This window comes from Ambystoma mexicanum, chromosome 2q (assembly GCF_040938575.1).
Source record: "Ambystoma mexicanum isolate Mex_15411 chromosome 2q, UKY_AmexF1_1, whole genome shotgun sequence".
In the NCBI taxonomy this organism is placed as follows: Eukaryota; Metazoa; Chordata; class Amphibia; order Caudata; family Ambystomatidae; genus Ambystoma; species Ambystoma mexicanum.
In genome coordinates this window covers 402192346-402206772 of record NC_090924.1, presented here as the reverse complement: position 1 = coordinate 402206772, position 14427 = coordinate 402192346, and the positions used below count along the sequence as shown (strand labels likewise).

The following is a 14427-nucleotide window of genomic DNA, read 5'->3' as shown; positions in this document are numbered from 1 at the left end:
AGTGTCTAGTTTTAAAATCTCCTAACCACACCCCAAAAATGTCTAAATTATGAGGTGCCAGCTCATTGTTTGATACTCCTGATGGGCATCTCTTGTTCCTCCCCCTAACCAGCCTTAGCCCCTTCAATTTGATTGGTTCCCAGTTCTCCAGGCTCCATCTCTTGGAGTTATTGCGCCACCCATCTGAAATTGCATTTCTGAGCAACTCAGAAATTAGTTTAAAAATCTTCAACATGACAGCTTTTTTTATTTACAAATAAGGGTTGCAATTCATATGTCTAAATTGGTCTTATCATGCCAGTCACAACGACTTGTGTCTGGCATCGGCACATGGTTGAATGTGCGAATGGCAGACTTTTTGCGATTTTGTTAGAAGGGACTTCAGGTAAAATCCTGGCATTATACAGACAGGTATCTGATTCAATAAGCTGCCGTATTCGTGACTCTCCAATCCGTAACCTTTTCTGGGATGCTACAATCACATTTTAGCTTTTAACTCTGGTTCCCAATGTCAAACACTAAGGGGATTCCTATCAACAGATAGGGCTTTTTCTGTGCCTTCTAGAATGCTGAACCATCTCTGTTTCTATTACTGTACCCAGTTTATGAGCAAAATATGATTCTCCATATAATCCTATGAGACCCTTTTGATTACATGCATACTTTTTCACTTAATGAATAAACCCTTTTGGTTCCCAAAACCTGTATGTGGCCTGGCCCTCTGGCTTTTCTTTTTTACTTAGTCTGCAATAAAATCACTTAACATTCTTTTCAGGCTAAAAGACATGAGCACATGTTTTCTTATCTTCTTGAGCAAAGGGGTGTATTTCTGCCCCCCTGACTCATGTGACATTCTCTGGTGCCTGTCTACTGCCAGTCAGCCCAGAACTCCACCACAAACGGAATTTAATTTTGAGTATTTCTTAAAGTTCAGAATCCATGGGCTGTATCTTTGTTTACTCAATGGTCATCATTCGACCCCTATGCACCTCTGCCACAGGTGCAAGCTCCGCCCCATCCTGGCTCTGTTGGGCTTCATAGAGTTGACCAAATTGAGAGGTGAAGCAGTGTTTGACCTTTGAATCTGATGAGTGAAGTTTTCCTGGGTGTCCCAGCACAGCGTGAAGTCGGTTCTCATGAACAAAAAAATGCTTTTTAACTTGTTGCATTTCTCTACACATAAAATCTGCACCAATATCTCACATTATATATATATATATATATATATATATATATATATATATATATATATATATATTTGTCTCCTGCACCATGCCATCAATGTCCACCTTTACATTATAATCTATATTCAAACGACTCTGGCAATGGAGTTTCATCTTTAAAATATTCAGTATTCAGTGAAAACTGCAGATTTCACAGATTGTTCCATGGCCGCTTTCTTTTGGTTAAACTGCACTCCAGTGCCTCAGTAATGTGGTGGGAATTAGGCCTAAAGCTTTCTGCCTTGTCACTCAAGGACAGGGTAATATTAATATTTGTATTTTTCTATAGACCATATTGGGATATTTGGCAGTTGAAAGTTAAATGCTGGCCTTTTTGTCTGAGAACCCATGGGGCGCATCCACATTCCTTCACCTTTGGGCCTAATTAGCCAGCTGCAGTGCATTTGTATCCTGGTGCTGAAAATACCCCACAGTAGGTGCATACCGCCCTTTGTGCTGTAGGTGCACACCACCCTTTGTGCAGCACATAACATAAGACTCTTTATGTGTCAAGCAGTCTATTGAATGAAGCAAAAGAAATTGAGCACCTATGAAATAGCACAGTGCGTTGCGACACTGGCTTGGCACTGGCAGGGCTCAAGTTTGGATCCCCAGCACGGGACAGTAAAAACAAAATTACCGGCAGCGAGGAAAGCTAAATTTCTTTTATTGGCCCATGCTGGGGACACTTCAGGCCACGCCCATCATTTAGGCCACACCCTCTCATTACAGTCCCCCCCTCGATTTATCCTCCCACTTAAAGCCCTGCTGCCAGGATATTGCCAGTTCTTGGTCTCTGGATAAGAAAGACGAGGGTTGGGGGGGGTGAGGTGAGAGGAAAAGGAGGAACTAGACCATGGGCATAACAATTGAGTGGGGGAGGGGACAAGTGGGGTGAGGGCATAGGAAAGTGGTTGGGCTAGCAGGGAAGTTTTTTCTTAGCTTCCACGGGACAGGAAGCGTCCGTAGCATACAGCTAGGTTTGAAGCCGGGCTTTACTGTGAAGGCAAAATCTAGAACAGACGGTGCCAGGTACTATATGTAGTTGGAGTGTGGTTGCGTGCTGAACTTGAGAGGTGCCCATACAGGGCCTAGAGGTGCTATAAGCAGAACGTTTTTTGAGACGTAGGTGTTATAAGAAGGGGGGGGGTCTATTTACCCCCTAATATACCCTCATATAAGAGTTTTGACTGTTGAAGGTGTAATGGGAAAGGGTTCTGTGCAAGAAGTGCTCCACAGGGGGCATTTCAGCACAGCACATTGAGGATATGCTGTTTCCCCCCATGTGCTATGGGGAGGAGGGGGCTTTCTTGGCTGGAGCCAGAATAGAAGCGGAGACCTTGGTATTTCACTTTATGGCTATTTAGGGCGGGATTTTGAGCCGGTGCTGCTGTTGGAGGACACCCGAGGTTCATTAAAAACCCATAAAATGCAGCTGCGAAGTATCGCTGAGCCTCTTTCAGGAGAGTAATCATAGGACGCGGATGTTAGGTGGCAGACTCGTTTTGTTTGTGTGTTTGATGGCCCTGTAAATCGTTGTATTCACTCCTTTTTTTTAGGCTTTAACAGCATCGAGCAGGCCGGTAAAATATCATTTTGCCAATGAACCCTGCTGATATTTTTATGAGCGCGGCAGATTGGAACATGCCGCCCGGGGACTCGTAAATCCAGGCCCCGGCTCCAGTCGGCGAACGAGGCCGACATCCTCCAGGCAAAGATGTAGGGCGAGGGCAAATGCAGACCATATACAGGGGCCCTGGCGCGCCCCGCTTTACCCGGTGGGCAGCGGCATTTAATTGTAATTCTAATCCTGGCACTTGGCAACTTTAAAGGGGTGTTAAGGTGGGTGATGGGCTGTCCCACTTTGTCAGATTTGACTTGTGTTGGCAGCTCAGTAGCAACCAGTAATCAACCAAACCGAGTAATTCTCAAATTACACACATGTGTTGTTAATATACGCCAGGGGCCTGCAGCTGACCAGCCACAAACGGATATAAAGAACATGAGATCTTTCTTGCCACAATGGTACTAATGTCATCAACCGCCAATGTCTGATAGGCTGAGTTGGCCATTTTATTCTCAGAGTTGCCTTTTTAATTTCCTTCCTCCCCTCTTTCCCCCCAATATACGATCACACATGGTGGAATGACCGCTTGCTTAGGCTGCCCGCTGGAGATGGCCTGGCTTCTCATTTCCTGCAGAAATTGCATTGCATCCTGCAGACGCAATAAGCAAGGCCTCTTGCTAGGCCCATCCATCCATCCCTCGGCTCCTGATAAGATGTGTGCAATTTGCTTGTCACTTTGAGGGATGGAATGGCACAGGCTGGCAATAAGCTCGGCCTGATTTACCGTGCAGTGTTTCGCTTACGCGTCATTTCTCAAGGCACGGGGGAACCCACTGTAGCGTAGCGGAGACCTCGCATCGGTCCAGTCTGGGAAAATACAGGAGTATGAAAAGAAGGACAACTCATGATTTACTTCCAATATTCAAATTATTTTGTTCATTTCTCCTTCAGAGCTATCTGGAACACAGTAAAAATGCAAACGTGTACCCTAATTCAGAAGATCTAGACCGTCGTCCAAGACCTGCGGGTGTGCGTTGTAGGCACGAGGAACGCAGCGAGCCAACGGTGTTGAGTAGGGAGCACATGGAAAAACAAACGGTACAGGTTCCCTCTTATCTGTCTCACTGGTGATGTGGGCGGGAAATGGGGTTCAGGAAACCTCCACCTAAATGGAGATTGAAATCCAACTGATTTTAATTTTGATTCTTTCCCTGTTTCCCCGAAGGACACTTCAGATTCGTTAACTGCGCTGCTTGGATTCCACAAGCATCCATGTTCTGTCTGGCCATCGTCTCCATTTTCTTCCCTGTCCATAGGTTCCATACAATAACTGTGTTCCTTAAATCCAGAGAGCCAACTCGATAGGTACACAGTAGGTGTTTGGTGGAGGTCCTTTCTCCACAAGTGATGACAAATACATGTAAATGCATAGATGTGGGGGGAGGGCACTGGCATTGCTGGTTCTATGTCAAGGTGTCCCCAGGAAAATGGAGTTATGTGAAAAGGTAGTCGGCAACAAGGCATTTTCTAAAATGTAGATATGTAATACAAGCCATGCAAAGTGTGACAACGTTGCCAGTAACAAGGTCTCCAAAAAGCTTCTTTTAAATACCCAAAAGTACAAGGATGCAACAATAAATATGACCCAAACGCATAACAAAACCTAAACCTCCACACTTTTAACTCCATTCCTAAACCTTCCCCTAACTCTAATTACAACCCTACCCTGAACTCTCACAGAACACTTACCCTTCAGCGCGCGAATGCATTTTATTTGCCTATTACTGAATGCAAAATAAATAGAAAATGACAGTGAACCCGATCACCAGCTTGCCACAAGTTACATAGCCCTTGCTGTAATACTAACCTTACACTAACTGGAGCTCTAACACTTACCATAGTGCTTACTTTATCCTAGCCACAAACTTCATTCCAACCGCTATCCTACGTGAACATCACCAGCCCTTTCCAACCTCTGTGTCCCTTTCTTTAACACTTACCCAAACCCATAACCTAACACTTACCCTGACACTTAATCTACCCTAACCAAACTCCAAAATATTTACTCTAACCCCTATCCAAACCCCAAACCTGGCAATCACAAGCCTACTAAACCCTCATCAACTCTAACCATTACCCTAGCAGCACATTTCTGGCTACCTTTCAGCTGCATTGGTTGTCTGCTTTTTGCTTGCCAACTTTTTCACTGCAAAGGTATTTTCACGACTTTTTCACTGACTACATTTTTGTTGGCTAAATTTATACCGCATAGTGCTGACCTCGTGCCACACACCCTATGATTTGTTCTATTTTTTTCTGCCCAGTAAAACCCTCCTTGGCCTTCTGATCCGGGACTCATGCCTCACACGTCTGTGCCTCATGCCCTCAAATTATCAGTGACTTGTAAACGTGTCCTTGAAGTCTCGGCCTTCATCATGTAAATAGCACGACAGCTGTGAACAGGCGTTGGTAGGCCAACTTGCACCAGTTGAGAAGTGGCTGTGTTTTTCTAATCGAATCCTTGGATGTCCACAGCTTTGGAATTGCTACACAGCAACAATAGCAATGCCCTTAAGTAGGTCTTGGTACAACAATATTCATGTTCCTTGCCCCACATTGTATCTCTCATATCCCTCACAGTCACAGCGAGGGCTGAAAAAATCATGTGGCCAAATAATTGGAAATCCTCCAGGTCGCTTGCCCTCAAGGCCTTGTCCTGCTCAAGGGACTTGCGGTGACAAACCTATTTCATGAATATAGAATTTCAAATACTTTATTCTGTTCATTTTAGAAACCCGTATAGTTTAGTGATACTTAAGGAATGTCACTTTCTTGCTATCAATGCCTTTTCTTGAATTTCTTGAATTCTGTAAGGGTTAGATGCCAGCATTTGCCATCCCTTCTGGCGGAGTTAAGTCTTGAGATGGCAAAGCTACTAAAGGTGAGCCAAGGTTACCCCAGGGAGGCATTTGGACTGTCTTTGTGGGCAACTGGACAGAATATCGTGAAAGCAAAGCTTGTGTGCATCGAGCCTCTCGCTCCTCTCCCACGTGGCTTTCTCAATCAGTTCTTCACATTTAGCTTAATGAGGTAGCTCAGTGCGCTAATGTTCCTGTATCAGAATGTGGCCTTGCTTGTTTTTGTCAGTACGAAAAATAGTCATGTGTATGGAATGTGGAACTATCTTTTATTTAGTAGAAATAATGCACGCAAAGATATCTCAGTGTACCTGTAAAAAAGCAAAATTTCACAAATCTTAATATTATGGTGCAGAGTTTTTGCATGAGTCACATTTTTAAGACATATTTTATACAAAACTGTTAGTGGATTTGGCGGATTTGAGAGTGCCATTCTATTGTTGTAAAGTTACAGTTCTGATGCATGACATTTTGATGGGTCTTCTCTCCAAGAGCCTTGCCTAAGAAATAGACGTTTATTGAATTGATTCAAGAATTGCATTGTAAGAACTGAAAGCTCCCTTTCTCATAAACAATTGCTTGTTAATGCAGAAAAAGATTTGAGCAACAAAAAATCCAGTTCATGTGACCAAGATGATTTTGTAAAGGTTTCTGAACACCTTCTAGCCGCCAGGGCCGTTGCCCGGCAAGGCATGCATGGCACCCAATCCTAGCACTAATTTCAGTTCTTACATGAACAATACTCCTGGATTTTAGCTACATATGTGCTAAGTTACCAAACCATACTTTATTATTTGAATCTAGCAATAGTGCTACCACTGCCAGGAGAAGGCCCTAGAGCGCTATTGTGGGAGGGGTGCATACCTGCATGCACACGGGCCGCTGACAAAGGCAAGGGGCAAGATGTAACAAGAGTTCAGTTTTCTAGAAAGCGGAGTTAATTCCTTTTTGGTACTTTCTTCCACCGACCTGAGTGCCATAGGGGTGAGTCTTTGGGCTTATGATGATTCCCGTTTCTAACTCCCTTGTGGAGGAGTCTGTTTTGGGAGGGTAGGCTGGTTGGCACCAATCCGATATAGAGCCGCGCACCAGATATATGTTCCCAGGCCTCAGGGATTTCAGAGGTCCATCCTAGACCCTATACCACAGTTTAGTTCCACGCTTCACCCTCACCACCCTTGAAATACTTAGCTGTTAGCACAGTCCTACTACATCTGAACATTGTGAAGGCTCCATGGCCGGTCACGGTTAAAAGCTTAGTGAGAAACTGAATTCACTAGTCTGAATGATGGATCGCACACTCAGGGCCATCCTGGAGCTTGGTCTTGTCAAGCCCTTCAGCTCAATAAATGCTCCCTCGGTGTGTTTTAAGGACATTTTCAAACTCAAACTACAACAAAGAGGTATTGAAGCGAATATCCCTTTTGTGTCAAATGTCCTAATTTTGCACCTGTTTCAGTATCCCTAATGTTAGATCTGCCGGGATTCATTATGTTTTGAAATCACTGTTTCATTTCTCCAGCAATTTGCGCCAACTCAGGTGTAGTGTTGTGTGCAGTACAAATCCATGGGTGATTTGCGATCATACTGTCAGTGTGCGCTCATCTGGGTTTTTTGACATTTTAAAAGAAATTGAATGATGGTAGCTGAACCTCCAGAAAATGTGTGGGGCTAATCCGCAAACATTTTCCTATGCTCACCGCACGACATACATATAGACATGTGTACTCTGGGTCGACACAACCTACAGACGCCGTCCTCCCTGTCATATTTGGTTGGGATATGACAGCCATGATTACACCATGTCCTCTCAGAAGAGGGAGGGCAAAACATTCCCCCTGCCATGGCTAGCCTAATAAATTTACAAAGGCTCCATGGATCTGCCCTGTCCTGTTGTTAGCTCTGCTGGTTGCAGCTGCGCATACTAATCAGAGTTTAATTCAAACAGGTCCACATAGAGCCTGGCTGCAGAGGGTAACAAAGGAGACAGGAATCCCCCAACAAACTTTGGTATGCACTGTGTCAACCTGAAGCCAGCTCCCACCCTTTGTATCAATGGACAGTGAAATGCCATGTCTGGGAATGCGTGGACTACAGTAGTCATCCCCGCAAGGAGACCCCATTCAGAAGACAGGAGTGTGTGATTTGATGGAGACAGAAAGTCTGGTCCCGCTGCAGCTTCAAGGCAGACCTGCCCCTTTAATCAGGAATCACAGAGAGCTCAATTAACTAAAGAGGCCCTTTGATCCACGACACACTGGAAGATGGGTGTAACTTTGCATTACATATGTTCACCCCTTTACCTTTTCTGTTGCAAAGCACTCTGGTTATGACCTCCTGAATAGAGGAGATTGATGACAGGCACCCAGGATTGGTCCATTAAGGTAGGCATAGCATACACCAACCACTGGTGTTCGGTTATTTATCTATCCCTTGACTTCCCCCGCTGATGCGTATGGCCATTTCCAGCGAATACCAGCCCACCGCCACCTAAAACACATCCCCCTAGGATCTCTTTGAGCTATCACTATCAAGCAGTAACATCAAACTTTGGTCTGCTAGATTTAATGGCCTGATTGCAGCTGTAAATGCTGAAGCGAGTGTGTCTTCAGCATCTTGTTTTATACCTGTTCTTTGCACTGAAGACCTTTGCACAGCTTTCAAATGCTTAAGTTTCATTTTGCAGCTGCTGCCATTTTATGGCCAGGTAACATTACTATGGTAGAGCCTGGTAAATGCCTATTCCATTCCTTCAAAAAAGCCCAAAGTGTTGTCTTTGCCAATGTGTGTCACTTCTGCATACCATTGCCTCTCAGTCTGTTATGAGTTGGGATGGGAACTGATGATATGTGATAATCGGGGCTCCTAGTTTGACCCCTTCAGTTAATTTGAATTTGAAAGCCAACTGGCACTTAATGGTGCAATAACCCCAGATCTGAAAATTGCAATGTAAAGTCATCCATCACCAACAAAGATTCCATTGAAAGACCCTACGACAGGGTTCTGCAACCTTTGAGCCACCAGATGTGTTGCACTACAACTCACATCAGCCCTAGCCAGCAAAGTCATTGTTGAGGGATTGTGGGAGTCGTGGTCCAAAACATACTGGGGAGTGGTAGGTTGCAGGCCTCAACGTGTACATTCTTCCACAAAGCAACAAGAACACGGGCATAGAATTAAATGATAAAGATATATTTGAATGTTTACAATTGGGGGCCTAAGGCAGTTTCCAATGTGACCCCCATAACTTGGGATTGGCCGGGCTTCTACCCAGAGCCACCTACAAACTGGGAAATGGTTGTCAGTTCTCGTTCCTTTTCGCCTTTGCTGGTGTTGTGGATAGATTCAAATGCTCTCGGGCGTGGGAGGGGGGTTGTCCTTAATGCACCAGTCTAGTGGGTCCTCGCTTTCCTGGAAGAAAACAAATGTACACGATCACCTGAAGGTGGCTTATTTGGGGGGGGGGTACATCGTTGAGTTGCAATGTTGCAGGTGTACTGTGGGACCTATGCCAGCACACCAAGCGGGCTCCTATTTATGCCAGCATGGACTGGAAGCGCTGGTGCATTGGTGCCGCCCTACAGTCCACTCAGCAGCTTCTTTCCTGCCGGAGAGTTTTTCTTTCCTGGTACTCTTGTCAGGTGGTTTTCCTCAGTGCCCACTGGTCCCTTGCCCTGTAGTGCCCTCCTCACCGACGGGAGCCCTCATCATCCCCACCCACACTCCGCTCCACAGTCCTCCAGCAAGGAAGCATCCATTCATGCAGTGCCTGGAAGCTTCAATGAGCGCTGTGCCACTCACCCCAAATGATACACCGCTGGGGTACTTCCTCTTCTGTGCCTTTTTCCTGCGGGTGTGGTTTCACCCGCCTCTTTAGGATCCAGCACTGGCAAAACTTACATAAGGCAATGCATGTCCAGACTGTTGAGGTCCAACTGCCCATCCCCCAAAACATTTTTGTTTCCATTTATATTATATTTGGGGTACTTGCAGAGCACAGTACAGTCTCCACGCAACTAAAGGAAAGCTGTACCTTTTAAGTTTGGGAGAGCAATTGTGGGTCATGTGACCAGTTGAGGGTAGTGTGTATGTGTGGTGTGGAGACCAGAGAAGGGACCACGCAGTGGCCACTGTCCTTGCGAGTGTCTGTCGGGACACAGTGACGTCACCAAGGCACTCCATGAGGCCATGCCATCAGGCACTTCTAGCTATGCGTGGGTGGTGCATGGTCTGGAATGATCATTGTGTGCACCACCAGCCATTAGGACCACACCACTGAAATCCTTCGGTCTATCTTGGATTGGATGGTCTTCAAAGTTGTCCTAAAAAGGAGGGTGAGTAGGGCGGTAAAAGTTGGGTCACCGGGCTGCACCAGCTTGCGTGGACATGGAGTGAGTGGACTGGAGTGCATTCCATCTGAATGAAGGGAGTGCGTAGGCCTGAGGTGTGTGGGGCAGGGCTGGACTGGCCTATATGGAACTCTGGAGATTTCCCATTAGGCCTCTTCATCCTGGGCCTCTTTTGTGTGGTATTTCCAAATTGTCCCGCAGGAAAAGGGTTGGGCTCGCTGAAAATGTGTAATATGGGGCCACTTTGAAAATTATTTCCAGGGCCTCTTTTGGTTCCCAGTCCACCCCTGGTGTGGGGGAGCAGAACAGTGCGTGAGCTCAGGCTTCTGGAGCTTAGCTGGGATAGCTAGCCCTTGGTCGACGCCCAGGGGAAGGGTGGAATCGGGTGGTTTGGGCCAGTGGCTGTCCCCCTCGCTTTCAGCCTGTTGCTGTACCAGTGAATGCGTGTGGCATCGCGTAACCCAGGGTAAGCTGCAGCATTGCTTTATTGAATCTGAGGGATGAGAAGGCGCCCCCCAACCCTGCTGGCTAACTGTCCCCTCTCCGCCACCAGAGTCGAGTCCTGCACCTTAAGAAGAGCGCTGCCCCTCAGGTGAATGGCCGGACCCTCGCAGAGTGGACGCGGGCTGAAGCCAGAGCCGCGCCCCGCATTCTCCTCTGATAAGGGATTGATTGAGGAGCCGTAATCCTTTCCGCGCCTGATTAATAGGCCGCGCTCTGACACGGCCCCACTGCCGCCTTTAATCGTGATTTATTCCAAACTCTGCATTCAATTTCCTCTAAAGGGATTCTCTCTCGCCCTCTCTCTCTCTCTCTCTCTCTCTCCCTCCTTTGTCTCACTCGCAGTGGGTGTCTCTCCTTTCTTTGGCCCTCTCTCACCCTGTCTGTCCCTCTGTCCTTCCCTGCGTCCTGATCTTTTCTCTTCCCCCTTTTGCTAGTCTCTCGCAATGTCTGTCCAGACCTTTACTCGTCCCCTTCCTCGTTAACTAGTCTCTCTCTCGCTCCTCTTTCTTACCCTCTTTTGTTCTCTGTCTGTCCTGTCCATTACTCTTCACTTTCCACTTTTGCTCGTCTCTCTTCCTCTTTCCCCATGATTTCTCCCTCTCCCTCCCAGTGCCTCTCTCTATACTCTTTCTTTACCTCTCTCTCACTCTCTCCTTCCCGGTGTCCTCATCTTTTCTCTTCCCCTTGTGGTGGTCTCTCTCGCTCTCTCTCTTTTTCACTGTCTGTCCCAACCTTTACTCGTCCCCTTCCTCGTTTGCTAGTCTCTCTCTGTCTCTGTCCTCTTTCTTTACCTCTCTGTCTCTCGCCCTCTCCCCCTCTACCTTTCCTTCCCTTTACTCTTCCCCTTTTGCTAGTCTCATTCTCTCTCCTCACTTCCAATTGCTCTCCTCTCTTTTCAATTTCCTTTCTTTTCTCCTCTTTCTCACATCCTTTTTGTGCACCCCACGCCTGTGCGCCTTCTTTTCAGAGTGAGTGGAAGGCAGCATTTGTAACGCGATTGCTACGTTTTTCCATTGGGGCGTATGAGTGACTGAGCAGGTGGCTGACCCCTCACCACTGCTTCTACTTATCTATCTGGAATTGTGTCCAGGCTACTGGAGTGATGATCTGACTATTCGGCCACCAGTGCTTTGCCTGTTCCATTAACTCGGGCCTTAATTAAAGACACTTTTTCCAATACTCTGTCCCCTACGTAAATTACTGTGTCGTATATTGAGCTGATTACTCCGCAGTAACCTCCCCCCCTCCAAGAAAACGCGCTCCTAGGGCTGGTCCCAGGATTTACAGGGCCCTGGATGGCAAAAGATGTGTGGGGCTCCCTTTATTAGTCATTAATATCCGTGAGGATCAAATAAACTAGCATTCAGTATTTGAATTTTAACTGTTTTATGTGGCAATATCGGGAGTGAAGCGTATTTTGGAGTAGCCAACACAGTGGGCTAAACCATTTGGAGAGATGTGTCCCTCAAAAGAAAGTACTGTGACGAGAAAGAGTATGACAAAGAGTAATGAAGATCATCAGTAAGTAATCCAAGCATACCGAGTGCGACAACACATTCCAAGGATGTAAGGGCAGGGATCTTTATGCTTTTCTCCACCTGCTTCTCTTGTCCCGTCTCCTCACCTCGTCCTGAGTATTTGTTGCGCCCTGATACCTGCGGGTATCGGTGCATTATAAATAAACTGGCCCTGGGTCTTTGCCGCAGGATTGCCTTATAATACAATCGAAACAAAGCCTATTTACCGGGAAGGTACTGGGGCAGTCGGCGCCAGCAATTAAGCAGCTCTTCAAATGTTATCAATAGGGCTCAAATCCTGGGTTTAAACTTGAGCAAACACGTTTCTGGATGCAGGCCTCAAAACACCAAAGGGGCGTGGCGTCGCGTCCGCACTGTGAAAAAAGTGGGTAGACACTGTCTACCCACATGCACCCTCAACTTGTGCCCTGAACATCAGCACAGGGCCAGGTAGAACATCTTCAGTCTGGCAGCCCCTATTCCCACGTCCATGGACCTGGCGCCTTGAAAAACTGCTTGTATAGGCGCCTTACAAATGATCAATAAAGAAATCCCAACCAATTTGGTCTTTGATACTTTCCCCTTGTCACCCCAACGTATAGAAATATGGTAAACAAAAAGAGTACAAATGTTGCGTTATTTTCACACCATCTTAAAGACTAGACTACCAGAATGCAATTCCACAAAATCCTCAAAAATGGCTTGTAGCTTGTCTTTCAAGATTTAGCCTCTCAACAAAAGACACAAAAGGTAACCTGGGTTTTTTGCATCGTTTGACAAAGGCGTGCTTTATATCATGCGAGTGAAATGGGATATTCTTCAAAAACAAATGCATGTATTTAGCACACCAAAAGGGAACACATGAAAACTATCGAGATAATGCCCAACTCTTTTTTTTCGTTAACATATCTTAATTGTGTCCAAAGAAGACAAATGTTGGCTTCAAACTAGTTTTTCTGTATGTGTTTTTGGAATAAAATGCCCCTTTTGAACCCTTTTTCCAAAGGTGCTTAAATGGACCATTACTTAAAACAAAGAGCGAGATATGAAGAGTGTCACAGGGGGTTGGGAGCTAACAGCATATCCTACCTAAAACAGGCACAAAAACTAGCCTTGTGCCTGGAAGAAGAGCCGCCACTGTTAAAAGCAACTTGAATAACTTTTTACAATCAAGGCAGCAGGAGGCTGCTGGGCCCCTGAGATAATGGGGCTCGGGGCGATAGCACAGACCGCCCATGCCCCTGGCTGGCCCTGCATAGACACCTTGTTATGGCGAGGTGCTTGCTCCACAGTAGCCTCCACCACCAAGAAAATGAAAGCCCATTGTGTTGGTGAGCTGCTTGCTATGTCTTCTGCAAGCCTGCACAACCCCACCCTGAAAGTTTGCTTGAATGAGTTGACCACACTAAGTGCTCCCTAGGGCTTCCTATACCCTTGATTCGTACACTTATTTACTGCTGGTGACCACCGCCCCCCCAAGAGCACCCAGATGCATGTTTGGAGACCATTTCTCCTGGAATCGCTCATTCTGCAGATCCAGCCTATGACTCATTCATAAGGTGATTGTGAGAATGAGTTGGATGCAGAGGACCACTCGAAGGACACGAGTCCAGGATTTGGATAAGGTTTATGTCCGCAGAACCTTCAGAGAACATAAAATGCACCTTTGTACCTGCACTACCTGGCAGCAACAGCTGATACTCTGCCATGCTCTATGTAAATGGACATGAGATATGTTGTCAACCGAGCATGGCAAACATCTTTATTCACCATTGTTGCAAAGAAGTTGGACAACCAGTCTGTGGTGCCACATGGTGAACAGATAATAGGTATTCTCTTAAACTCCAGCTTAGTAGGGTGTGGGTTGGTAGACTCTTAGCGGGGATAAGTCCAAAATGATTCACCTTCATGACCTCCAGACAAAAAAGACAAGTAGGTGTATGCAATAAGGACATGTGTAGACTCCGTAGGTGCAGGAAGGAGAAACGGAAGACAGGTCTTCTCTGTCTATGCCCCAATAATCTGGATCCTCCTCCCCATTAACATCCAGCGCACTCCCTCGTTTCTATAGTTCACGAAGGAGCTCAAGACCCTCCTCTTCAAGAAATATCTTCTCGCCGACACCTAGGTCAACCCACTCCCCACCCAATGATGGATGTACCGATCCCCACTGTTTCCTACCCTAGTAACTTGTAGATCCATTGCTGGCAACTGCCCTCCCACCCCTGTTCTTGGTTCCCACTCCCTTACTTCTCTGCTCCCTAAACTTGTTCTTCCCCTTATGACTGTAAAGCGCTCTGTGGCTTCCTGCCTCTAGGTCTGCGCTGAATAAATACCATAATAATAATA

General features: G+C 46.3%; 1 protein-coding gene across 3 annotated transcripts in view; it reads left to right on the top strand.

Moving 5' to 3' along the window:
- Positions 1–14427, top strand: part of LOC138569445 (leucine-rich repeat neuronal protein 1-like) — a 131258-nt gene that overhangs the window by 25626 nt on the left and 91205 nt on the right. The gene's annotated exons all lie outside the window — the stretch shown is intronic.